The sequence below is a fragment of the Triturus cristatus genome, chromosome 12 (genome assembly GCF_964204655.1).
Source record: "Triturus cristatus chromosome 12, aTriCri1.1, whole genome shotgun sequence".
NCBI lineage: Eukaryota > Metazoa > Chordata > Amphibia > Caudata > Salamandridae > Triturus > Triturus cristatus.
Window position 1 is genome coordinate 659,571,570 of NC_140595.1, and position 27,019 is coordinate 659,598,588.

Genomic DNA, 27,019 nt, shown 5'->3' on the forward strand with positions numbered 1-27,019 from the left:
TGTTGTTTTCAAGTCATTCTTCCCTGGAGTCACACCTTGCTTTAGGATTGCTTATTGCCAAGCTTCCCTTTCCTGCTTTCATATTATCAAGAAAATATCATGAAGATCATTGAATTATAAATTATTGCCTCACCCCTTCCGATCGCCTGACAAACGCCTGACAAACGCCATTCTCACCCTGGCGGGCAAGCCCTGCCGGGCAAAGCCAAATAAGCCATGCATATTTACAGTTCCTTTGAAAGGCAGAGCGAGGACTAGGACCTCTGTTCCGACTGAATCTGCATCCACAGAAAGGATGTTATAAGGCCCTACAAATTTCACCAAGGAGATGTGAAAGTCTTCCCCCATAAAATACTTTTTTTCCCAGATACCCCGGCTCTTAGGCAAATGAGGTTACTCCTCAAAACCCCACCCCCACTCACCATAAATATCCTTCTCTCCTGCTGTCCATTCAAATGATACAAGGTATCTTGTACATAGAGAGAAAGGGAGAATAGGCAGACTTGCTTCAAAGATTTGGTGACCTTGGATGGGTGGGTTGAATGAAGATGTGAACCTGGTTTCTGGGAAAGGAGTATCGAGATGAAGATGAGGAAAAGTGAACATGGACCACATTCATAGGTTAGAGAAATACATTTAATAGGTTGAATGGTTTTGAAAAGTGAACTTCGAGCAGTAATTGTTGTTTTTTAAACTGCAAAGAAATTAAAAATGAATGTGGGATTGGAGGCACACTCTGAGCAGAAAAGCACCATAAGCTGCTATGGTGCAACTCAAGATGGTGAATAGAACCTTTAATATGATGATGCTCTTCTTTTGCTAGTTTTTTCGAGTCACCTTTTATTGTAAGTAGCTGATACAGCATTTTTTGCAGCTCTTCAGTTTATGGTTATCATGTGAGAACACTGTTTTCATCATATTTATTATTCTACAAATGTATTTTTAAATGCACTGATGTGGTGTTTGCATGAAATGCAAGATGGCACATCATGGAATGTTTAAACTGAGCATCGCGGAGGATATGTGCTATTTGGCACCCAGAGGAGTAGGACACGTAGATCCTATAAGAAGTAAAGACTCTCTAGCAAGGGCCGTCCATACTCTGAGTTTAAACTTTACTTTTTGTGAAATGGTTTATGAAAATCAACACGGCTGCTACAGGTGAGGCTCGAACTCACAACCTCGGCATGGCTCAGTGCAAGTACTGCTGTATCAGTACCGCGCGCTAACCGTTTGCGCCACTGGAGTTCTCTCTTTTCACATCTCCCCAGGTGAGCCATCTACAGCTGACCAAGTAGATGACAGACACTGCTCCATCATTCACTGTGCAAGATCGACTCACATGCTAGCATGTTATCATGACTATTAAAAATACAGTCCAAACGGAATAGATTCTATAATTGTCCTATAACATATGCTCTGTCTATTCAAAACCCCATAGAATTATATCTTGACAGTTCTGACAAAGTCTAGGGGAATCTTATGAATATTTGTAATTAGCACATAGTAAGAATTTCCCAAAAATGAAATGTAGGTCCCTGATTGGGGGAAGACGTGGAATGTGAGATCTTGCCTCAGCTGTTTTTTTCTTTTTTAGGTACAGTATATTCACACTTCAGTACCTTTTGTGAAGCAAGGTTTCAGATGGGGCTGTAGGGCAGACGAGGTGGCCGAGTGGTTAAGGCGATGGACTGCTAATCCATTGTGCTCTGCACGCGTGGGTTCGAATCCCACCTTCGTCGGAAAGCCATCAGAGTCTCTTTTGATGGCCAGCATTTCTTGTAGTATAATTACACTCTCTTTCAAGACAGAGCCAGGATCCGCTAGATGGGATCATCTGACTGTTCCATTTTAACAAATATGTCAAATAAAGTGAAGTATTTTGTGCGTAATAGAAATTAGATCTTTCATGGAGTTTCCAGAGGATTGCCTTTCACTCACTCCTGGCTTATTAACCAGTTTGGATAAATAGATTGATAAGAAAGCAGCTCTTACTCCTAAAGTTTAGGCCGTCTCAAATGAATGACTGTTAACATATGTCTGCCCCACAGAGACAGATCACTTCTAATAAGTGGGTTCTCTATATGTCACTGATTGCAGACATACTAACTAGAGCTATCGGTATGGTCTTGAATGCGAAAACTCTTATTTTCTCATATGAAAATGTAGTTTTTCATACTTCCAAAAAAAGTGCCTTAAGCATGGTCTTCAATGTGTGCGCGCACGTGGACATTCATATGCAACTATGTTTCCATACAGAGTCTCAAAATCATAGATATATTCATACCTCAGTAAGAATACATGTTGCAATTTACATCCTGCGTGCAGACTGGCCTTGTAGCTCAGTGGCAAAGCACTGGTCTTGTAAACCAGGGGTCATGAGTTCAAGCCTCATCAGGGCCTTTTTACATGAGTCTTTCTGTATGTTGTTTTCAAGTCATTCTTCCCTGGAGTCACACCTTGCTTTAGGATTGCTTATTGCCAAGCTTCCCTTTCCTGCTTTCATATTATCAAGAAAATATCATGAAGATCATTGAATTATAAATTATTGCCTCACCCCTTCCGATCGCCTGACGAACGCCTGACAAACGCCATTCTCACCCTGCCGGGCAAAGCCAAATAAGCCATGCATATTTACAGTTCCTTTGAAAGGCAGAGCAAGGACTAGGACCTCTGTTCCGACTGAATCTGCATCCACAGAAAGGATGTTATAAGGCCCTACAAATTTCACCAAGGAGATGTGAAAGTCTTCCCCCATAAAATACTTTTTTTCCCAGATACCCCGGCTCTTAGGCAAATGAGGTTACTCCTCAAAACCCCACCCCCACTCACCATAAATATCCTTCTCTCCTGCTGTCCATTCAAATGATACAAGGTATCTTGTACATAGAGAGAAAGGGAGAATAGGCAGACTTGCTTCAAAGATTTGGTGACTTTGGATGGGTGGGTTGAATGAAGAAGTGAACCTGGTTTCTGGGAAAGGAGTATCGAGATGAAGATGAGGAAAAGTGAACATGGACCACATTCATAGGTTAGAGAAATACATTTAATAGGTTGAATGGTTTTGAAAAGTGAACTTCGAGCAGTAATTGTTGTTTTTTAAACTGCAAAGAAATTAAAAATGAATGTGGGATTGGAGGCACACTCTGAGCAGAAAAGCACCATAAGCTGCTATGGTGCAACTCAAGATGGTGAATAGAACCTTTAATATGATGATGCTCTTCTTTTGCTAGTTTTTTCGAGTCACCTTTTATTGTAAGTAGCTGATACAGCATTTTTTGCAGCTCTTCAGTTTATGGTTATCATGTGAGAACACTGTTTTCATCATATTTATTATTCTACAAATGTATTTTTAAATGCACTGATGTGGTGTTTGCATGAAATGCAAGATGGCACATCATGGAATGTTTAAACTGAGCATCGCGGAGGATATGTGATATTTGGCACCCAGAGGAGTAGGACACGTAGATCCTATAAGAAGTAAAGACTCTCTAGCAAGGGCCGTCCATACTCTGAGTTTAAGCTTTACTTTTTGTGAAATGGTTTATGAAAAACAACACGGCTGCTCCAGGTGAGGCTCGAACTCACAACCTCGGCATGGCTCAGTGCAAGTACTGCTGTATAAGAACCGCACGCTAACCGATTGAGCCACTGGAGCTCTCTCTTTTCACATCTCCCCAGGTGAGCCATCTACAGCTGACCAAGTAGATGACAGACACTGCTCCATCATTCACTGTGCAAGATCGACTCACATGCTAGCATGTTATCATGACTATTAAAAATACAGTCCAAACGGAATAGATTCTATAATTGTCCTATAACATATGCTCTGTCAATTCAAAACCCCATAGAATTATATCTTGACAGTTCTGACAAAGTCTAGGGGAATCTTATGAATATTTGTAATTAGCACATAGTAAGAATTTACCAAAAATGAAATGTAGGTCCCTGATTGGGGGAAGACGTGGAATGTGAGATCTTGCCTCAGCTGTTTTTTTCTTTTTTAGGTACAGTATATTGACACTTCAGTACCTTTTGTGAAGCAAGGTTTCAGATGGGGCTGTAGGGCAGACGAGGTGGCCGAGTGGTTAAGGCGATGGACTGCTAATCCATTGTGCTCTGCACGCGTGGGTTCGAATCCCACCTTCATCGGAAAGCCATCAGAGTCTCTTTTGATGGCCAGCATTTCTTGTAGTATAATTACACTCTCTTTCAAGACAGAGCCAGGATCCGCTAGATGGGATCATCTGACTGTTCCATTTTAACAAATATGTCAAAGTGAAGTATTTTGTGCGTAATAGAAATTAGATCTTTCATGGAGTTTCCAGAGGATTGCCTTTCACTCACTCCTGGCTTATTAACCAGTTTGGATAAATAGATTGATAAGAAAGCAGCTCTTACTCCTAAAGTTTAGGCATTCTCAAATGAATGACTGTTAACATATGTCTGCCCCACAGAGACAGATCACTTCTAATAAGTGGGTTCTCTATATTTCACTGATTGCAGACATACTAACTAGAGCTATCGGTATGGTCTTGAATGCGAAAACTCTTATTTTCTCATATGAAAATGTAGTTTTTCATACTTCCAAAAAAAGTGCCTTAAGCATGGTCTTCAATGTGTGCGCGCACGTGGACATTCATATGCAACTACGTTTCCATACAGAGTCTCAAAATCATAGATATATTCATACCTCAGTAAGAATACATGTTGCAATTTACATCCTGCGTGCAGACTGGCCTTGTAGCTCAGTGGCAAAGCACTGGTCTTGTAAACCAGGGGTCATGAGTTCAAGCCTCAACAGGGCCTTTTTACATGAGTCTTTCTGTATGTTGTTTTCAAGTCATTCTTCCCTGGAGTCACACCTTGCTTTAGGATTGCTTATTGCCAAGCTTCCCTTTCCTGCTTTCATATTATCAAGAAAATATCATGAAGATCATTGAATTATAAATTATTGCCTCACCCCTTCCGATCGCCTGACGAACGCCTGACAAACGCCATTCTCACCCTGCCGGGCAAAGCCAAATAAGCCATGCATATTTACAGTTCCTTTGAAAGGCAGAGCAAGGACTAGGACCTCTGTTCCGACTGAATCTGCATCCACAGAAAGGATGTTATAAGGCCCTACAAATTTCACCAAGGAGATGTGAAAGTCTTCCCCCATAAAATACTTTTTTTCCCAGATACCCCGGCTCTTAGGCAAATGAGGTTACTCCTCAAAACCCCACCCCCACTCACCATAAATATCCTTCTCTCCTGCTGTCCATTCAAATGATACAAGGTATCTTGTACATAGAGAGAAAGGGAGAATAGGCAGACTTGCTTCAAAGATTTGGTGACTTTGGATGGGTGGGTTGAATGAAGAAGTGAACCTGGTTTCTGGGAAAGGAGTATCGAGATGAAGATGAGGAAAAGTGAACATGGACCACATTCATAGGTTAGAGAAATACATTTAATAGGTTGAATGGTTTTGAAAAGTGAACTTCGAGCAGTAATTGTTGTTTTTTAAACTGCAAAGAAATTAAAAATGAATGTGGGATTGGAGGCACACTCTGAGCAGAAAAGCACCATAAGCTGCTATGGTGCAACTCAAGATGGTGAATAGAACCTTTAATATGATGATGCTCTTCTTTTGCTAGTTTTTTCGAGTCACCTTTTATTGTAAGTAGCTGATACAGCATTTTTTGCAGCTCTTCAGTTTATGGTTATCATGTGAGAACACTGTTTTCATCATATTTATTATTCTACAAATGTATTTTTAAATGCACTGATGTGGTGTTTGCATGAAATGCAAGATGGCACATCATGGAATGTTTAAACTGAGCATCGCGGAGGATATGTGATATTTGGCACCCAGAGGAGTAGGACACGTAGATCCTATAAGAAGTAAAGACTCTCTAGCAAGGGCCGTCCATACTCTGAGTTTAAACTTTACTTTTTGTGAAATGGTTTATGAAAAACAACACGGCTGCTCCAGGTGAGGCTTGAACTCACAACCTCGGCATGGCTCAGTGCAAGTACTGCTGTATAAGAACCGCACGCTAACCGATTGAGCCACTGGAGCTCTCTCTTTTCACATCTCCCCAGGTGAGCCATCTACAGCTGACCAAGTAGATGACAGACACTGCTCCATCATTCACTGTGCAAGATCGACTCACATGCTAGCATGTTATCATGACTATTAAAAATACAGTCCAAACGGAATAGATTCTATAATTGTCCTATAACATATGCTCTGTCAATTCAAAACCCCATAGAATTATATCTTGACAGTTCTGACAAAGTCTAGGGGAATCTTATGAATATTTGTAATTAGCACATAGTAAGAATTTACCAAAAATGAAATGTAGGTCCCTGATTGGGGGAAGACGTGGAATGTGAGATCTTGCCTCAGCTGTTTTTTTCTTTTTTAGGTACAGTATATTGACACTTCAGTACCTTTTGTGAAGCAAGGTTTCAGATGGGGCTGTAGGGCAGACGAGGTGGCCGAGTGGTTAAGGCGATGGACTGCTAATCCATTGTGCTCTGCACGCGTGGGTTCGAATCCCACCTTCATCGGAAAGCCATCAGAGTCTCTTTTGATGGCCAGCATTTCTTGTAGTATAATTACACTCTCTTTCAAGACAGAGCCAGGATCCGCTAGATGGGATCATCTGACTGTTCCATTTTAACAAATATGTCAAATAAAGTGAAGTATTTTGTGCGTAATAGAAATTAGATCTTTCATGGAGTTTCCAGAGGATTGCCTTTCACTCACTCCTGGCTTATTAACCAGTTTGGATAAATAGATTGATAAGAAAGCAGCTCTTACTCCTAAAGTTTAGGCATTCTCAAATGAATGACTGTTAACATATGTCTGCCCCACAGAGACAGATCACTTCTAATAAGTGGGTTCTCTATATGTCACTGATTGCAGACATACTAACTAGAGCTATCGGTATGGTCTTGAATGCGAAAACTCTTATTTTCTCATATGAAAATGTAGTTTTTCATACTTCCAAAAAAAGTGCCTTAAGCATGGTCTTCAATGTGTGCGCGCACGTGGACATTCATATGCAACTACGTTTCCATACAGAGTCTCAAAATCATAGATATATTCATACCTCAGTAAGAATACATGTTGCAATTTACATCCTGCGTGCAGACTGGCCTTGTAGCTCAGTGGCAAAGCACTGGTCTTGTAAACCAGGGGTCATGAGTTCAAGCCTCATCAGGGCCTTTTTACATGAGTCTTTCTGTATGTTGTTTTCAAGTCATTCTTCCCTGGAGTCACACCTTGCTTTAGGATTGCTTATTGCCAAGCTTCCCTTTCCTGCTTTCATATTATCAAGAAAATATCATGAAGATCATTGAATTATAAATTATTGCCTCACCCCTTCCGATCGCCTGACGAACGCCTGACAAACGCCATTCTCACCCTGCCGGGCAAAGCCAAATAAGCCATGCATATTTACAGTTCCTTTGAAAGGCAGAGCAAGGACTAGGACCTCTGTTCCGACTGAATCTGCATCCACAGAAAGGATGTTATAAGGCCCTACAAATTTCACCAAGGAGATGTGAAAGTCTTCCCCCATAAAATACTTTTTTTCCCAGATACCCCGGCTCTTAGGCAAATGAGGTTACTCCTCAAAACCCCACCCCCACTCACCATAAATATCCTTCTCTCCTTCTGTCCATTCAAATGATACAAGGTATCTTGTACATAGAGAGAAAGGGAGAATAGGCAGACTTGCTTCAAAGATTTGGTGACTTTGGATGGGTGGGTTGAATGAAGAAGTGAACCTGGTTTCTGGGAAAGGAGTATCGAGATGAAGATGAGGAAAAGTGAACATGGACCACATTCATAGGTTAGAGAAATACATTTAATAGGTTGAATGGTTTTGAAAAGTGAACTTCGAGCAGTAATTGTTGTTTTTTAAACTGCAAAGAAATTAAAAATGAATGTGGGATTGGAGGCACACTCTGAGCAGAAAAGCACCATAAGCTGCTATGGTGCAACTCAAGATGGTGAATAGAACCTTTAATATGATGATGCTCTTCTTTTGCTAGTTTTTTCGAGTCACCTTTTATTGTAAGTAGCTGATACAGCATTTTTTGCAGCTCTTCAGTTTATGGTTATCATGTGAGAACACTGTTTTCATCATATTTATTATTCTACAAATGTATTTTTAAATGCACTGATGTGGTGTTTGCATGAAATGCAAGATGGCACATCATGGAATGTTTAAACTGAGCATCGCGGAGGATATGTTATATTTGGCACCCAGAGGAGTAGGACACGTAGATCCTATAAGAAGTAAAGACTCTCTAGCAAGGGCCGTCCATACTCTGAGTTTAAACTTTACTTTTTGTGAAATGGTTTATGAAAAACAACACGGCTGCTCCAGGTGAGGCTCGAACTCACAACCTCGGCATGGCTCAGTGCAAGTACTGCTGTATAAGTACCGCGCGCTAACCGATTGCGCCACTGGAGCTCTCTCTTTTCACATCTCCCCAGGTGAGCCATCTACAGCTGACCAAGTAGATGACAGACACTGCTCCATCATTCACTGTGCAAGATCGACTCACATGCTAGCATGTTATCATGACTATTAAAAATACAGTCCAAACGGAATAGATTCTATAATTGTCCTATAACATATGCTCTGTCTATTCAAAACCCCATAGAATTATATCTTGACAGTTCTGACAAAGTCTAGGGGAATCTTATGAATATTTGTAATTAGCACATAGTAAGAATTTCCCAAAAATGAAATGTAGGTCCCTGATGGGGGAAGACGTGGAATGTGAGATCTTGCCTCAGCTGTTTTTTTCTTTTTTAGGTACAGTATATTGACACTTCAGTACCTTTTGTGAAGCAAGGTTTCAGATGGGGCTGTAGGGCAGACGAGGTGGCCGAGTGGTTAAGGCGATGGACTGCTAATCCATTGTGCTCTGCACGCGTGGGTTCGAATCCCACCTTCGTCGGAAAGCCATCAGAGTCTCTTTTGATGGCCAGCATTTCTTGTAGTATAATTACACTCTCTTTCAAGACAGAGCCAGGATCCGCTAGATGGGATCATCTGACTGTTCCATTTTAACAAATATGTCAAATAAAGTGAAGTATTTTGTGCGTAATAGAAATTAGATCTTTCATGGAGTTTCCAGAGGATTGCCTTTCACTCACTCCTGGCTTATTAACCAGTTTGGATAAATAGATTGATAAGAAAGCAGCTCTTACTCCTAAAGTTTAGGCCGTCTCAAATGAATGACTGTTAACATATGTCTGCCCCACAGAGACAGATCACTTCTAATAAGTGGGTTCTCTATATGTCACTGATTGCAGACATACTAACTAGAGCTATCGGTATGGTCTTGAATGCGAAAACTCTTATTTTCTCATATGAAAATGTAGTTTTTCATACTTCCAAAAAAAGTGCCTTAAGCATGGTCTTCAATGTGTGCGCGCACGTGGACATTCATATGCAACTACGTTTCCATACAGAGTCTCAAAATCATAGATATATTCATACCTCAGTAAGAATACATGTTGCAATTTACATCCTGCATGCAGACTGGCCTTGTAGCTCAGTGGCAGAGCACTGGTCTTGTAAACCAGGGGTCATGAGTTCAAGCCTCATCAGGGCCTTTTTACATGAGTCTTTCTGTATGTTGTTTTCAAGTCATTCTTCCCTGGAGTCACACCTTGCTTTAGGATTGCTTATTGCCAAGCTTCCCTTTCCTGCTTTCATATTATCAAGAAAATATCATGAAGATCATTGAATTATAAATTATTGCCTCACCCCTTCCGATCGCCTGACGAACGCCTGACAAACGCCATTCTCACCCTGGCGGGCAAGCCCTGCCGGGCAAAGCCAAATAAGCCATGCATATTTACAGTTCCTTTGAAAGGCAGAGCGAGGACTAGGACCTCTGTTCCGACTGAATCTGCATCCACAGAAAGGATGTTATAAGGCCCTACAAATTTCACCAAGGAGATGTGAAAGTCTTCCCCCATAAAATACTTTTTTTCCCAGATACCCCGGCTCTTAGGCAAATGAGGTTACTCCTCAAAACCCCACCCCCACTCACCATAAATATCCTTCTCTCCTGCTGTCCATTCAAATGATACAAGGTATCTTGTACATAGAGAGAAAGGGAGAATAGGCAGACTTGCTTCAAAGATTTGGTGACTTTGGATGGGTGGGTTGAATGAAGAAGTGAACCTGGTTTCTGGGAAAGGAGTATCGAGATGAAGATGAGGAAAAGTGAACATGGACCACATTCATAGGTTAGAGAAATACATTTAATAGGTTGAATGGTTTTGAAAAGTGAACTTCGAGCAGTAATTGTTGTTTTTTAAACTGCAAAGAAATTAAAAATGAATGTGGGATTGGAGGCACACTCTGAGCAGAAAAGCACCATAAGCTGCTATGGTGCAACTCAAGATGGTGAATAGAACCTTTAATATGATGATGCTCTTCTTTTGCTAGTTTTTTCGAGTCACCTTTTATTGTAAGTATCTGATACAGCATTTTTTGCAGCTCTTCAGTTTATGGTTATCATGTGAGAACACTGTTTTCATCATATTTATTATTCTACAAATGTATTTTTAAATGCACTGATGTGGTGTTTGCATGAAATGCAAGATGGCACATCATGGAATGTTTAAACTGAGCATCGCGGAGGATATGTGATATTTGGCACCCAGAGGAGTAGGACACGTAGATCCTATAAGAAGTAAAGACTCTCTAGCAAGGGCCGTCCATACTCTGAGTTTAAACTTTACTTTTTGTGAAATGGTTTATGAAAAACAACACGGCTGCTCCAGGTGAGGCTCGAACTCACAACCTCGGCATGGCTCAGTGCAAGTACTGCTGTATAAGTACCGCGCGCTAACCGATTGCGCCACTGGAGCTCTCTCTTTTCACATCTCCCCAGGTGAGCCATCTACAGCTGACCAAGTAGATGACAGACACTGCTCCATCATTCACTGTGCAAGATCGACTCACATGCTAGCATGTTATCATGACTATTAAAAATACAGTCCAAACGGAATAGATTCTATAATTGTCCTATAACATATGCTCTGTCTATTCAAAACCCCATAGAATTATATCTTGACAGTTCTGACAAAGTCTAGGGGAATCTTATGAATATTTGTAATTAGCACATAGTAAGAATTTCCCAAAAATGAAATGTAGGTCCCTGATGGGGGAAGACGTGGAATGTGAGATCTTGCCTCAGCTGTTTTTTTCTTTTTTAGGTACAGTATATTGACACTTCAGTACCTTTTGTGAAGCAAGGTTTCAGATGGGGCTGTAGGGCAGACGAGGTGGCCGAGTGGTTAAGGCGATGGACTGCTAATCCATTGTGCTCTGCACGCGTGGGTTCGAATCCCACCTTCGTCGGAAAGCCATCAGAGTCTCTTTTGATGGCCAGCATTTCTTGTAGTATAATTACACTCTCTTTCAAGACAGAGCCAGGATCCGCTAGATGGGATCATCTGACTGTTCCATTTTAACAAATATGTCAAATAAAGTGAAGTATTTTGTGCGTAATAGAAATTAGATCTTTCATGGAGTTTCCAGAGGATTGCCTTTCACTCACTCCTGGCTTATTAACCAGTTTGGATAAATAGATTGATAAGAAAGCAGCTCTTACTCCTAAAGTTTAGGCCGTCTCAAATGAATGACTGTTAACATATGTCTGCCCCACAGAGACAGATCACTTCTAATAAGTGGGTTCTCTATATGTCACTGATTGCAGACATACTAACTAGAGCTATCGGTATGGTCTTGAATGCGAAAACTCTTATTTTCTCATATGAAAATGTAGTTTTTCATACTTCCAAAAAAAGTGCCTTAAGCATGGTCTTCAATGTGTGCGCGCACGTGGACATTCATATGCAACTACGTTTCCATACAGAGTCTCAAAATCATAGATATATTCATACCTCAGTAAGAATACATGTTGCAATTTACATCCTGCGTGCAGACTGGCCTTGTAGCTCAGTGGCAGAGCACTGGTCTTGTAAACCAGGGGTCATGAGTTCAAGCCTCATCAGGGCCTTTTTACATGAGTCTTTCTGTATGTTGTTTTCAAGTCATTCTTCCCTGGAGTCACACCTTGCTTTAGGATTGCTTATTGCCAAGCTTCCCTTTCCTGCTTTCATATTATCAAGAAAATATCATGAAGATCATTGAATTATAAATTATTGCCTCACCCCTTCCGATCGCCTGACAAACGCCATTCTCACCCTGCCGGGCAAAGCCAAATAAGCCATGCATATTTACAGTTCCTTTGAAAGGCAGAGCGAGGACTAGGACCTCTGTTCCGACTGAATCTGCATCCACAGAAAGGATGTTATAAGGCCCTACAAATTTCACCAAGGAGATGTGAAAGTCTTCCCCCATAAAATACTTTTTTTCCCAGATACCCCGGCTCTTAGGCAAATGAGGTTACTCCTCAAAACCCCACCCCCACTCACCATAAATATCCTTCTCTCCTGCTGTCCATTCAAATGATACAAGGTATCTTGTACATAGAGAGAAAGGGAGAATAGGCAGACTTGCTTCAAAGATTTGGTGACTTTGGATGGGTGGGTTGAATGAAGAAGTGAACCTGGTTTCTGGGAAAGGAGTATCGAGATGAAGATGAGGAAAAGTGAACATGGACCACATTCATAGGTTAGAGAAATACATTTAATAGGTTGAATGGTTTTGAAAAGTGAACTTCGAGCAGTAACTGTTGTTTTTTAAACTGCAAAGAAATTAAAAATGAATGTGGGATTGGAGGCACACTCTGAGCAGAAAAGCACCATAAGCTGCTATGGTGCAACTCAAGATGGTGAATAGAACCTTTAATATGATGATGCTCTTCTTTTGCTAGTTTTTCCGAGTCACCTTTTATTGTAAGTAGCTGATACAGCATTTTTTGCAGCTCTTCAGTTTATGGTTATCATGTGAGAACACTGTTTTCATCATATTTATTATTCTACAAATGTATTTTTAAATGCACTGATGTGGTGTTTGCATGAAATGCAAGATGGCACATCATGGAATGTTTAAACTGAGCATCGCGGAGGATATGTGATATTTGGCACCCAGAGGAGTAGGACACGTAGATCCTATAAGAAGTAAAGACTCTCTAGCAAGGGCCGTCCATACTCTGAGTTTAAACTTTACTTTTTGTGAAATGGTTTATGAAAAACAACACGGCTGCTCCAGGTGAGGCTCGAACTCACAACCTCGGCATGGCTCAGTGCAAGTACTGCTGTATAAGAACCGCGCGCTAACCGATTGAGCCACTGGAGCTCTCTCTTTTCACATCTCCCCAGGTGAGCCATCTACAGCTGACCAAGTAGATGACAGACACTGCTCCATCATTCACTGTGCAAGATCGACTCACATGCTAGCATGTTATCATGACTATTAAAAATACAGTCCAAACGGAATAGATTCTATAATTGTCCTATAACATATGCTCTGTCAATTCAAAACCCCATAGAATTATATCTTGACAGTTCTGACAAAGTCTAGGGGAATCTTATGAATATTTGTAATTAGCACATAGTAAGAATTTACCAAAAATGAAATGTAGGTCCCTGATTGGGGGAAGACGTGGAATGTGAGATCTTGCCTCAGCTGTTTTTTTCTTTTTTAGGTACAGTATATTGACACTTCAGTACCTTTTGTGAAGCAAGGTTTCAGATGGGGCTGTAGGGCAGACGAGGTGGCCGAGTGGTTAAGGCGATGGACTGCTAATCCATTGTGCTCTGCACGCGTGGGTTCGAATCCCACCTTCATCGAAAAGCCATCAGAGTCTCTTTTGATGGCCAGCATTTCTTGTAGTATAATTACACTCTCTTTCAAGACAGAGCCAGGATCCGCTAGATGGGATCATCTGACTGTTCCATTTTAACAAATATGTCAAATAAAGTGAAGTATTTTGTGCGTAATAGAAATTAGATCTTTCATGGAGTTTCCAGAGGATTGCCTTTCACTCACTCCTGGCTTATTAACCAGTTTGGATAAATAGATTGATAAGAAAGCAGCTCTTACTCCTAAAGTTTAGGCATTCTCAAATGAATGACTGTTAACATATGTCTGCCCCACAGAGACAGATCACTTCTAATAAGTGGGTTCTCTATATGTCACTGATGCAGACATACTAACTAGAGCTATCGGTATGGTCTTGAATGCGAAAACTCTTATTTTCTCATATGAAAATGTAGTTTTTCATACTTCCAAAAAAAGTGCCTTAAGCATGGTCTTCAATGTGTGCGCGCACGTGGACATTCATATGCAACTACGTTTCCATACAGAGTCCCAAATCATAGATATATTCATACCTCAGTAAGAATACATGTTGCAATTTACATCCTGCGTGCAGACTGGCCTTGTAGCTCAGTGGCAAAGCACTGGTCTTGTAAACCAGGGGTCATGAGTTCAAGCCTCATCAGGGCCTTTTTACATGAGTCTTTCTGTATGTTGTTTTCAAGTCATTCTTCCCTGGAGTCACACCTTGCTTTAGGATTGCTTATTGCCAAGCTTCCCTTTCCTGCTTTCATATTATCAAGAAAATATCATGAAGATCATTGAATTATAAATTATTGCCTCACCCCTTCCGATCGCCTGACGAACGCCTGACAAACGCCATTCTCACCCTGCCGGGCAAAGCCAAATAAGCCATGCATATTTACAGTTCCTTTGAAAGGCAGAGCAAGGACTAGGACCTCTGTTCCGACTGAATCTGCATCCACAGAAAGGATGTTATAAGGCCCTACAAATTTCACCAAGGAGATGTGAAAGTCTTCCCCCATAAAATACTTTTTTTCCCAGATACCCCGGCTCTTAGGCAAATGAGGTTACTCCTCAAAACCCCACCCCCACTCACCATAAATATCCTTCTCTCCTTCTGTCCATTCAAATGATACAAGGTATCTTGTACATAGAGAGAAAGGGAGAATAGGCAGACTTGCTTCAAAGATTTGGTGACTTTGGATGGGTGGGTTGAATGAAGAAGTGAACCTGGTTTCTGGGAAAGGAGTATCGAGATGAAGATGAGGAAAAGTGAACATGGACCACATTCATAGGTTAGAGAAATACATTTAATAGGTTGAATGGTTTTGAAAAGTGAACTTCGAGCAGTAATTGTTGTTTTTTAAACTGCAAAGAAATTAAAAATGAATGTGGGATTGGAGGCACACTCTGAGCAGAAAAGCCCCATAAGCTGCTATGGTGCAACTCAAGATGGTGAATAGAACCTTTAATATGATGATGCTCTTCTTTTGCTAGTTTTTTCGAGTCACCTTTTATTGTAAGTAGCTGATACAGCATTTTTTGCAGCTCTTCAGTTTATGGTTATCATGTGAGAACACTGTTTTCATCATATTTATTATTCTACAAATGTATTTTTAAATGCACTGATGTGGTGTTTGCATGAAATGCAAGATGGCACATCATGGAATGTTTAAACTGAGCATCGCGGAGGATATGTGATATTTGGCACCCAGAGGAGTAGGACACGTAGATCCTATAAGAAGTAAAGACTCTCTAGCAAGGGCCGTCCATACTCTGAGTTTAAACTTTACTTTTTGTGAAATGGTTTATGAAAAACAACACGGCTGCTCCAGGTGAGGCTCGAACTCACAACCTCGGCATGGCTCAGTGCAAGTACTGCTGTATAAGTACCGCGCGCTAACCGATTGCGCAACTGGAGCTCTCTCTTTTCACATCTCCCCAGGTGAGCCATCTACAGCTGACCAAGTAGATGACAGACACTGCTCCATCATTCACTGTGCAAGATCGACTCACATGCTAGCATGTTATCATGACTATTAAAAATACAGTCCAAACGGAATAGATTCTATAATTGTCCTATAACATATGCTCTGTCTATTCAAAACCCCATAGAATTATATCTTGACAGTTCTGACAAAGTCTAGGGGAATCTTATGAATATTTGTAATTAGCACATAGTAAGAATTTCCCAAAAATGAAATGTAGGTCCCTGATGGGGGAAGACGTGGAATGTGAGATCTTGCCTCAGCTGTTTTTTTCTTTTTTAGGTACAGTATATTGACACTTCAGTACCTTTTGTGAAGCAAGGTTTCAGATGGGGCTGTAGGGCAGACGAGGTGGCCGAGTGGTTAAGGCGATGGACTGCTAATCCATTGTGCTCTGCACGCGTGGGTTCGAATCCCACCTTCGTCGGAAAGCCATCAGAGTCTCTTTTGATGGCCAGCATTTCTTGTAGTATAATTACACTCTCTTTCAAGACAGAGCCAGGATCCGCTAGATGGGATCATCTGACTGTTCCATTTTAACAAATATGTCAAATAAAGTGAAGTATTTTGTGCGTAATAGAAATTAGATCTTTCATGGAGTTTCCAGAGGATTGCCTTTCACTCACTCCTGGCTTATTAAACAGTTTGGATAAATAGATTGATAAGAAAGCAGCTCTTACTCCTAAAGTTTAGGCCGTCTCAAATGAATGACTGTTAACATATGTCTGCCCCACAGAGACAGATCACTTCTAATAAGTGGGTTCTCTATATGTCACTGATTGCAGACATACTAACTAGAGCTATCGGTATGGTCTTGAATGAGAAAACTCTTATTTTCTCATATGAAAATGTAGTTTTTCATACTTCCAAAAAAAGTGCCTTAAGCATGGTCTTCAATGTGTGCGCGCACATGGACATTCATATGCAACTACGTTTCCATACAGAGTCTCAAAATCATAGATATATTCATACCTCAGTAAGAATACATGTTGCAATTTACATCCTGCGTGCAGACTGGCCTTGTAGCTCAGTGGCAGAGCACTGGTCTTGTAAACCAGGGGTCATGAGTTCAAGCCTCATCAGGGCCTTTTTACATGAGTCTTTCTGTATGTTATTTTCAAGTCATTCTTCCCTGGAGTCACACCTTGCTTTAGGATTGCTTATTGCCAAGCTTCCCTTTCCTGCTTTCATATTATCAAGAAAATATCATGAAGATCATTGAATTATAAATTATTGCCTCACCCCTTCCGATCGCCTGACGAACGCCTGACAAACGCCATTCTCACCCTGCCGGGCAAGCCCTGCCGGGCAAAGCCAAATAAGCCATGCATATTTACAGTTCCTTTGAAAGGCAGAGCAAGGACTAGGACCTCTGTTCCGACTGAATCTGCATCCACAGAAAGGATGTTATAAGGCCCTACAAATTTCACCAAGGAGATGTGAAAGTCTTCCCCCATAAAATACTTTTTTTCCCAGATACCCCGGCTCTTAGGCAAATGAGGTTACTCCTCAAAACCCCACCCCCACTCACCATAAATATCCTTCTCTCCTGCTGTCCATTCAAATGATACAAGGTATCTTGTACATAGAGAGAAAGGGAGAATAGGCAGACTTGCTTCAAAGATTTGGTGACTTTGGATGGGTGGGTTGAATGAAGAAGTGAACCTGGTTTCTGGGAAAGGAGTATCGAGATGAAGATGAGGAAAAGTGAACATGGACCACATTCATAGGTTAGAGAAATACATTTAATAGGTTGAATGGTTTTGAAAAGTGAACTTCGAGCAGTAATTGTTGTTTTTTAAACTGCAAAGAAATTAAAAATGAATGTGGGATTGGAGGCACACTCTGAGCAGAAAAGCACCATAAGCTGCTATGGTGCAACTCAAGATGGTGAATAGAACCTTTAATATGATGATGCTCTTCTTTTGCTAGTTTTTTCGAGTCACCTTTTATTGTAAGTAGCTGATACAGCATTTTTTGCAGCTCTTCAGTTTATGGTTATCATGTGAGAACACTGTTTTCATCATATTTATTATTCTACAAATGTATTTTTAAATGCACTGATGTGGTGTTTGCATGAAATGCAAGATGGCACATCATGGAATGTTTAAACTGAGCATCGCGGAGGATATGTGATATTTGGCACCCAGAGGAGTAGGACACGTAGATCCTATAAGAAGTAAAGACTCTCTAGCAAGGGCCGTCCATACTCTGAGTTTAAACTTTACTTTTTGTGAAATGGTTTATGAAAAACAACACGGCTGCTCCAGGTGAGGCTCGAACTCACAACATCGGCATGGCTCAGTGCAAGTACTGCTGTATAAGTACCGCGCGCTAACCTATTGCGCCACTGGAGCTCTCTCTTGTCACATCTCCCCAGGTGAGCCATCTACAGCTGACCAAGTAGATGACAGACACTGCTCCATCATTCACTGTGCAAGATCGACTCACATGCTAGCATGTTATCATGACTATTAAAAATACAGTCCAAACGGAATAGATTCTATAATTGTCCTATAACATATGCTCTGTCTATTCAAAACCCCATAGAATTATATCTTGACAGTTCTGACAAAGTCTAGGGGAATCTTATGAATATTTGTAATTAGCACATAGTAAGAATTTCCCAAAAATGAAATGTAGGTCCCTGATTGGGGGAAGACGTGGAATGTGAGATCTTGCCTCAGCTGTTTTTTTCTTTTTTAGGTACAGTATATTGACACTTCAGTACCTTTTGTGAAGCAAGGTTTCAGATGGGGCTGTAGGGCAGACGAGGTGGCCGAGTGGTTAAGGCGATGGACTGCTAATCCATTGTGCTCTGCACGCGTGGGTTCGAATCCCACCTTCGTCGGAAAGCCATCAGAGTCTCTTTTGATGGCCAGCATTTCTTGTAGTATAATTACACTCTCTTTCAAGACAGAGCCAGGATCCGCTAGATGGGATCATCTGACTGTTCCATTTTAACAAATATGTCAAATAAAGTGAAGTATTTTGTGCGTAATAGAAATTAGATCTTTCATGGAGTTTCCAGAGGATTGCCTTTCACTCACTCCTGGCTTATTAACCAGTTTGGATAAATAGATTGATAAGAAAGCAGCTCTTACTCCTAAAGTTTAGGCCGTCTCAAATGAATGACTGTTAACATATGTCTGCCCCACAGAGACAGATCACTTCTAATAAGTGGGTTCTCTATATGTCACTGATTGCAGACATACTAACTAGAGCTATCGGTATGGTCTTGAATGCGAAAACTCTTATTTTCTCATATGAAAATGTAGTTTTTCATACTTCCAAAAAAAGTGCCTTAAGCATGGTCTTCAATGTGTGCGCGCACGTGGACATTCATATGCAACTACGTTTCCATACAGAGTCTCAAAATCATAGATATATTCATACCTGAGTAAGAATACATGTTGCAATTTACATCCTGCGTGCAGACTGGCCTTGTAGCTCAGTGGCAGAGCACTTGTCTTGTAAACCAGGGGTCATGAGTTCAAGCCTCATCAGGGCCTTTTTACATGAGTCTTTCTGTATGTTGTTTTCAAGTCATTCTTCCCTGGAGTCACACCTTGCTTTAGGATTGCTTATTGCCAAGCTTCCCTTTCCTGCTTTCATATTATCAAGAAAATATCATGAAGATCATTGAATTATAAATTATTGCCTCACCCCTTCCGATCGCCTGACGAACGCCTGACAAACGCCATTCTCACCCTGCCGGGCAAGCCCTGCCGGGCAAAGCCAAATAAGCCATGCATATTTACAGTTCCTTTGAAAGGCAGAGCAAGGACTAGGACCTCTGTTCCGACTGAATCTGCATCCACAGAAAGGATGTTATAAGGCCCTACAAATTTCACCAAGGAGATGTGAAAGTCTTCCCCCATAAAATACTTTTTTTCCCAGATACCCCGGCTCTTAGGCAAATGAGGTTACTCCTCAAAACCCCACCCCCACTCACCATAAATATCCTTCTCTCCTGCTGTCCATTCAAATGATACAAGGTATCTTGTACATAGAGAGAAAGGGAGAATAGGCAGACTTGCTTCAAAGATTTGGTGACTTTGGATGGGTGGGTTGAATGAAGAAGTGAACCTGGTTTCTGGGAAAGGAGTATCGAGATGAAGATGAGGAAAAGTGAACATGGACCACATTCATAGGTTAGAGAAATACATTTAATAGGTTGAATGGTTTTGAAAAGTGAACTTCGAGCAGTAATTGTTGTTTTTTAAACTGCAAAGAAATTAAAAATGAATGTGGGATTGGAGGCACACTCTGAGCAGAAAAGCACCATAAGCTGCTATGGTGTAACTCAAGATGGTGAATAGAACCTTTAATATGATGATGCTCTTCTTTTGCTAGTTTTTTCGAGTCACCTTTTATTGTAAGTAGCTGATACAGCATTTTTTGCAGCTCTTCAGTTTATGGTTATCATGTGAGAACACTGTTTTCATCATATTTATTATTCTACAAATGTATTTTTAAATGCACTGATGTGGTGTTTGCATGAAATGCAAGATGGCACATCATGGAATGTTTAAACTGAGCATCGCGGAGGATATGTGATATTTGGCACCCAGAGGAGTAGGACACGTAGATCCTATAAGAAGTAAAGACTCTCTAGCAAGGGCCGTCCATACTCTGAGTTTAAACTTTACTTTTTGTGAAATGGTTTATGAAAAACAACACGGCTGCTCCAGGTGAGGCTCGAACTCACAACATCGGCATGGCTCAGTGCAAGTACTGCTGTATAAGTACCGCGCGCTAACCGATTGCGCCACTGGAGCTCTCTCTTTTCACATCTCCCCAGGTGAGCCATCTACAGCTGACCAAGTAGATGACAGACACTGCTCCATCATTCACTGTGCAAGATCGACTCACATGCTAGCATGTTATCATGACTATTAAAAATACAGTCCAAACGGAATAGATTCTATAATTGTCCTATAACATATGCTCTGTCTATTCAAAACCCCATAGAATTATATCTTGACAGTTCTGACAAAGTCTAGGGGAATCTTATGAATATTTGTAATTAGCACATAGTAAGAATTTCCCAAAAATGAAATGTAGGTCCCTGATTGGGGGAAGACGTGGAATGTGAGATCTTGCCTCAGCTGTTTTTTTCTTTTTTAGGTACAGTATATTGACACTTCAGTACCTTTTGTGAAGCAAGGTTTCAGATGGGGCTGTAGGGCAGACGAGGTGGCCGAGTGGTTAAGGCGATGGACTGCTAATCCATTGTGCTCTGCACGCGTGGGTTCGAATCCCACCTTCGTCGGAAAGCCATCAGAGTCTCTTTTGATGGCCAGCATTTCTTGTAGTATAATTACACTCTCTTTCAAGACAGAGCCAGGATCCGCTAGATGGGATCATCTGACTGTTCCATTTTAACAAATATGTCAAATAAAGTGAAGTATTTTGTGCGTAATAGAAATTAGATCTTTCATGGAGTTTCCAGAGGATTGCCTTTCACTCACTCCTGGCTTATTAACCAGTTTGGATAAATAGATTGATAAGAAAGCAGCTCTTACTTCTAAAGTTTAGGCCGTCTCAAATGAATGACTGTTAACATATGTCTGCCCCACAGAGACAGATCACTTCTAATAAGTGGGTTCTCTATATGTCACTGATTGCAGACATACTAACTAGAGCTATCGGTATGGTCTTGAATGCGAAAACTCTTATTTTCTCATATGAAAATGTAGTTTTTCATACTTCCAAAAAAAGTGCCTTAAGCATGGTCTTCAATGTGTGCGCGCACGTGGACATTCATATGCAACTACGTTTCCATACAGAGTCTCAAAATCATAGATATATTCATACCTCAGTAAGAATACATGTTGCAATTTACATCCTGCGTGCAGACTGGCCTTGTAGCTCAGTGGCAGAGCACTGGTCTTGTAAACCAGGGGTCATGAGTTCAAGCCTCATCAGGGCCTTTTTACATGAGTCTTTCTGTATGTTGTTTTCAAGTCATTCTTCCCTGGAGTCACACCTTGCTTTAGGATTGCTTATTGCTAAGCTTCCCTTTCCTGCTTTCATATTATCAAGAAAATATCATGAAGATCATTGAATTATAAATTATTGCCTCACCCCTTCCGATCGCCTGACGAACGCCTGACAAACGCCATTCTCACCCTGCCGGGCAAAGCCAAGTAAGCCATGCATATTTACAGTTCCTTTGAAAGGCAGAGCAAGGACTAGGACCTCTGTTCCGACTGAATCTGCATCCACAGAAAGGATGTTATAAGGCCCTACAAATTTCACCAAGGAGATGTGAAAGTCTTCCCCCATAAAATACTTTTTTTCCCAGATACCCCGGCTCTTAGGCAAATGAGGTTACTCCTCAAAACCCCACCCCCACTCACCATAAATATCCTTCTCTCCTGCTGTCCATTCAAATGATACAAGGTATCTTGTACATAGAGAGAAAGGGAGAATAGGCAGACTTGCTTCAAAGATTTGGTGACTTTGGATGGGTGGGTTGAATGAAGAAGTGAACCTGGTTTCTGGGAAAGGAGTATCGAGATGAAGATGAGGAAAAGTGAACATGGACCACATTCATAGGTTAGAGAAATACATTTAATAGGTTGAATGGTTTTGAAAAGTGAACTTCGAGCAGTAATTGTTGTTTTTTAAACTGCAAAGAAATTAAAAATGAATGTGGGATTGGAGGCACACTCTGAGCAGAAAAGCACCATAAGCTGCTATGGTGCAACTCAAGATGGTGAATAGAACCTTTAATATGATGATGCTCTTCATTTGCTAGTTTTTTCGAGTCACCTTTTATTGTAAGTAGCTGATACAGCATTTTTTGCAGCTCTTCAGTTTATGGTTATCATGTGAGAACACTGTTTTCATCATATTTATTATTCTACAAATGTATTTTTAAATGCACTGATGTGGTGTTTGCATGAAATGCAAGATGGCACATCATGGAATGTTTAAACTGAGCATCGCGGAGGATATGTGATATTTGGCACCCAGAGGAGTAGGACACGTAGATCCTATAAGAAGTAAAGACTCTCTAGCAAGGGCCGTCCATAATCTGAGTTTAAACTTTACTTTTTGTGAAATGGTTTATGAAAAACAACACGGCTGCTCCAGGTGAGGCTCGAACTCACAACCTCGGCACGGCTCAGTGCAAGTACTGCTGTATAAGTACCGCGCGCTAACCGATTGCGCCACTGGAGCTCTCTCTTTTCACATCTCCCCAGGTGAGCCATCTGCAGCTGACCAAGTAGATGACAGACACTGCTCCATCATTCACTGTGCAAGATCGACTCACATGCTAGCATGTTATCATGACTATTAAAAATACAGTCCAAACGGAATAGATTCTATAATTGTCCTATAACATATGCTCTGTCTATTCAAAACCCCATAGAATTATATCTTGACAGTTCTGACAAAGTCTAGGGGAATCTTATGAATATTTGTAATTAGCACATAGTAAGAATTTCCCAAAAATGAAATGTAGGTCCCTGATTGGGGGAAGACGTGGAATGTGAGATCTTGCCTCAGCTGTTTTTTTCTTTTTTAGGTACAGTATATTGACACTTCAGTACCTTTTGTGAAGCAAGGTTTCAGATGGGGCTGTAGGGCAGACGAGGTGGCCGAGTGGTTAAGGCGATGGACTGCTAATCCATTGTGCTCTGCACGCGTGGGTTCGAATCCCACCTTCGTCGGAAAGCCATCAGAGTCTCTTTTGATGGCCAGCATTTCTTGTAGTATAATTACACTCTCTTTCAAGACAGAGCCAGGATCCGCTAGATGGGATCATCTGACTGTTCCATTTTAACAAATATGTCAAATAAAGTGAAGTATTTTGTGCGTAATAGAAATTAGATCTTTCATGGAGTTTCCAGAGGATTGCCTTTCACTCACTCCTGGCTTATTAACCAGTTTGGATAAATAGATTGATAAGAAAGCAGCTCTTACTCCTAAAGTTTAGGCCGTCTCAAATGAATGACTGGTAACATATGTCTGCCCCACAGAGACAGATCACTTCTAATAAGTGGGTTCTCTATATGTCACTGATTGCAGACATACTAACTAGAGCTATCGGTATGGTCTTGAATGCGAAAACTCTTATTTTCTCATATGAAAATGTAGTTTTTCATACTTCCAAAAAAAGTGCCTTAAGCATGGTCTTCAATGTGTGCGCGCACGTGGACATTCAAATGCAACTACGTTTCCATACAGAGTCTCAAAATCATAGATATATTCATACCTCAGTAAGAATACATGTTGCAATTTACATCCTGCGTGCAGACTGGCCTTGTAGCTCAGTGGCAGAGCACTGGTCTTGTAAACCAGGGGTCATGAGTTCATGCCTCATCAGGGCCTTTTTACATGAGTCTTTCTGTATGTTGTTTTCAAGTCATTCTTCCCTGGAGTCACACCTTGCTTTAGGATTGCTTATTGCCAAGCTTCCCTTTCCTGCTTTCATATTATCAAGAATATATCATGAAGATCATTGAATTATAAATTATTGCCTCACCCCTTCCGATCGCCTGACGAACACCTGACAAACGCCATTCTCACCCTGCCGGGCAAGCCCTGCCGGGCAAAGCCAAATAAGCCATGCATATTTACAGTTCCTTTGAAAGGCAGAGCAAGGACTAGGACCTCTGTTCCGACTGAATCTGCATCCACAGAAAGGATGTTATAAGGCCCTACAAATTTCACCAAGGAGATGTGAAAGTCTTCCCCCATAAAATACTTTTTTTCCCAGATACCCCGGCTCTTAGGCAAATGAGGTTACTCCTCAAAACCCCACCCCCACTCACCATAAATATCCTTCTCTCCTGCTGTCCATTCAAATGATACAAGGTATTTTGTACATAGAGAGAAAGGGAGAATAGGCAGACTTGCTTCAAAGATTTGGTGACTTTGGATGGGTGGGTTGAATGAAGAAGTGAACCTGGTTTCTGGGAAAGGAGTATCGTGATGAAGATGAGGAAAAGTGAACATGGACCACATTCATAGGTTAGAGAAATACATTTAATAGGTTGAATGGTTTTGAAAAGTGAACTTCGAGCAGTAATTGTTGTTTTTTAAACTGCAAAGAAATTAAAAATGAATGTGGGATTGGAGGCACACTCTGAGCAGAAAAGCACCATAAGCTGCTATGGTGCAACTCAAGATGGTGAATAGAACCTTTAATATGATGATGCTCTTCTTTTGCTAGTTTTTTCGAGTCACCTTTTATTGTAAGTAGCTGATACAGCATTTTTTGCAGCTCTTCAGTTTATGGTTATCATGTGAGAACACTGTTTTCATCATATTTATTATTCTACAAATGTATTTTTAAATGCACTGATGTGGTGTTTGCATGAAATGCAAGATGGCACATCATGGAATGTTTAAACTGAGCATCGCGGAGGATATGTGATATTTGGCACCCAGAGGAGTAGGACACGTAGATCCTATAAGAAGTAAAGACTCTCTAGCAAGGGCCGTCCATACTCTGAGTTTAAACTTTACTTTTTGTGAAATGGTTTATGAAAAACAAAACGGCTGCTCCAGGTGAGGCTCGAACTCACAACATCGGCATGGCTCAGTGCAAGTACTGCTGTATAAGTACCGCGCGCTAACCGATTGCGCCACTGGAGCTCTCTCTTTTCACATCTCCCCAGGTGAGCCATCTACAGCTGACCAAGTAGATGACAGACACTGCTCCATCATTTACTGTGCAAGATCGACTCACATGCTAGCATGTTATCATGACTATTAAAAATACAGTCCAAACGGAATAGATTCTATAATTGTCCTATAACATATGCTCTGTCTATTCAAAACCCCATAGAATTATATCTTGACAGTTCTGACAAAGTCTAGGGGAATCTTATGAATATTTGTAATTAGCACATAGTAAGAATTTCCCAAAAATGAAATGTAGGTCCCTGATTGGGGGAAGACGTGGAATGTGAGATCTTGCCTCAGCTGTTTTTTTCTTTTTTAGGTACAGTATATTGACACTTCAGTACCTTGTGTGAAGCAAGGTTTCAGATGGGGCTGTAGGGCAGACGAGGTGGCCGAGTGGTTAAGGCGATGGACTGCTAATCCATTGTGCTCTGCACGCGTGGGTTCGAATCCCACCTTCGTCGGAAAGCCATCAGAGTCTCTTTTGATGGCCAGCATTTCTTGTAGTATAATTACACTCTCTTTCAAGACAGAGCCAGGATCCGCTAGATGGGATCATCTGACTGTTCCATTTTAACAAATATGTCAAATAAAGTGAAGTATTTTGTGCGTAATAGAAATTAGATCTTTCATGGAGTTTCCAGAGGATTGCCTTTCACTCACTCCTGGCTTATTAACCAGTTTGGATAAATAGATTGATAAGAAAGCAGCTCTTACTCCTAAAGTTTAGGCCGTCTCAAATGAATGACTGTTAACATATGTCTGCCCCACAGAGACAGATCACTTCTAATAAGTGGGTTCTCTATATGTCACTGATTGCAGACATACTAACTAGAGCTATCGGTATGGTCTTGAATGCGAAAACTCTTATTTTCTCATATGAAAATGTAGTTTTTCATACTTCCAAAAAAAGTGCCTTAAGCATGGTCTTCAATGTGTGCGCGCACGTGGACATTCATATGCAACTACGTTTCCATACAGAGTCTCAAAATCATAGATATATTCATACCTCAGTAAGAATACATGTTGCAATTTACATCCTGCGTGCAGACTGGCCTTGTAGCTCAGTGGCAGAGCACTGGTCTTGTAAACCAGGGGTCATGAGTTCAAGCCTCATCAGGGCCTTTTTACATGAGTCTTTCTGTATGTTGTTTTCAAGTCATTCTTCCCTGGAGTCACACCTTGCTTTAGGATTGCTTATTGCCAAGCTTCCCTTTCCTGCTTTCATATTATCAAGAAAATATCATGAAGATCATTGAATTATAAATTATTGCCTCACCCCTTCCGATCGCCTGACGAACGCCTGACAAACGCCATTCTCACCCAGGCGGGCAAGCCCTGCCGGGCAAAGCCAAATAAGCCATGCATATTTACAGTTCCTTTGAAAGGCAGAGCGAGGACTAGGACCTCTGTTCCGACTGAATCTGCATCCACAGGCCCTACAAATTTCACCAAGGAGATGTGAAAGTCTTCCCCCATAAAATACTTTTTTTCCCAGATACCCCGGCTCTTAGGCAAATGAGGTTACTCCTCAAAACCCCACCCCCACTCACCATAAATATCCTTCTCTCCTGCTGTCCATTCAAATGATACAAGGTATCTTGT

At 41.0% G+C, this 27,019-nt stretch overlaps 14 non-coding genes across 14 annotated transcripts; 8 read left to right on the forward strand and 6 right to left on the reverse strand.

The window, feature by feature from the left end:
• Positions 1–1,660: 1,660 nt before the first annotated feature.
• TRNAS-GCU (transfer RNA serine (anticodon GCU)) lies at positions 1,661–1,742 on the forward strand. Its single transcript has one exon. It is a non-coding gene; the product is annotated as a tRNA-Ser (tRNA).
• A 6,637-nt stretch (positions 1,743–8,379) lies between these two features.
• On the reverse strand, positions 8,380–8,474 carry TRNAI-UAU (transfer RNA isoleucine (anticodon UAU)). The gene is made up of 2 exons: positions 8,437–8,474; positions 8,380–8,415 (listed from the first exon to the last, which is right to left on the reverse strand). It is a non-coding gene; the product is annotated as a tRNA-Ile (tRNA).
• Positions 8,475–8,885: 411 nt separating this feature from the next.
• On the forward strand, positions 8,886–8,967 carry TRNAS-GCU (transfer RNA serine (anticodon GCU)). Its single transcript has one exon. It is a non-coding gene; the product is annotated as a tRNA-Ser (tRNA).
• Positions 8,968–10,802: 1,835 nt separating this feature from the next.
• Positions 10,803–10,897, reverse strand: TRNAI-UAU (transfer RNA isoleucine (anticodon UAU)). Its single transcript has 2 exons — positions 10,860–10,897; positions 10,803–10,838 (listed from the first exon to the last, which is right to left on the reverse strand). It is a non-coding gene; the product is annotated as a tRNA-Ile (tRNA).
• Positions 10,898–11,308: 411 nt separating this feature from the next.
• TRNAS-GCU (transfer RNA serine (anticodon GCU)) lies at positions 11,309–11,390 on the forward strand. The gene has a single exon. It is a non-coding gene; the product is annotated as a tRNA-Ser (tRNA).
• Positions 11,391–15,608: 4,218 nt separating this feature from the next.
• On the reverse strand, positions 15,609–15,703 carry TRNAI-UAU (transfer RNA isoleucine (anticodon UAU)). Its single transcript has 2 exons — positions 15,666–15,703; positions 15,609–15,644 (listed from the first exon to the last, which is right to left on the reverse strand). It is a non-coding gene; the product is annotated as a tRNA-Ile (tRNA).
• Positions 15,704–16,114: 411 nt separating this feature from the next.
• On the forward strand, positions 16,115–16,196 carry TRNAS-GCU (transfer RNA serine (anticodon GCU)). Its single transcript has one exon. It is a non-coding gene; the product is annotated as a tRNA-Ser (tRNA).
• Positions 16,197–18,538: 2,342 nt separating this feature from the next.
• On the forward strand, positions 18,539–18,620 carry TRNAS-GCU (transfer RNA serine (anticodon GCU)). Its single transcript has one exon. It is a non-coding gene; the product is annotated as a tRNA-Ser (tRNA).
• A 1,835-nt stretch (positions 18,621–20,455) lies between these two features.
• Positions 20,456–20,550, reverse strand: TRNAI-UAU (transfer RNA isoleucine (anticodon UAU)). Its single transcript has 2 exons — positions 20,513–20,550; positions 20,456–20,491 (listed from the first exon to the last, which is right to left on the reverse strand). It is a non-coding gene; the product is annotated as a tRNA-Ile (tRNA).
• A 412-nt stretch (positions 20,551–20,962) lies between these two features.
• TRNAS-GCU (transfer RNA serine (anticodon GCU)) lies at positions 20,963–21,044 on the forward strand. Its single transcript has one exon. It is a non-coding gene; the product is annotated as a tRNA-Ser (tRNA).
• Positions 21,045–22,865: 1,821 nt separating this feature from the next.
• Positions 22,866–22,960, reverse strand: TRNAI-UAU (transfer RNA isoleucine (anticodon UAU)). The gene is made up of 2 exons: positions 22,923–22,960; positions 22,866–22,901 (listed from the first exon to the last, which is right to left on the reverse strand). It is a non-coding gene; the product is annotated as a tRNA-Ile (tRNA).
• Positions 22,961–23,372: 412 nt separating this feature from the next.
• On the forward strand, positions 23,373–23,454 carry TRNAS-GCU (transfer RNA serine (anticodon GCU)). Its single transcript has one exon. It is a non-coding gene; the product is annotated as a tRNA-Ser (tRNA).
• Positions 23,455–25,289: 1,835 nt separating this feature from the next.
• Positions 25,290–25,384, reverse strand: TRNAI-UAU (transfer RNA isoleucine (anticodon UAU)). The gene is made up of 2 exons: positions 25,347–25,384; positions 25,290–25,325 (listed from the first exon to the last, which is right to left on the reverse strand). It is a non-coding gene; the product is annotated as a tRNA-Ile (tRNA).
• A 412-nt stretch (positions 25,385–25,796) lies between these two features.
• Positions 25,797–25,878, forward strand: TRNAS-GCU (transfer RNA serine (anticodon GCU)). Its single transcript has one exon. It is a non-coding gene; the product is annotated as a tRNA-Ser (tRNA).
• Positions 25,879–27,019: the final 1,141 nt, after the last annotated feature.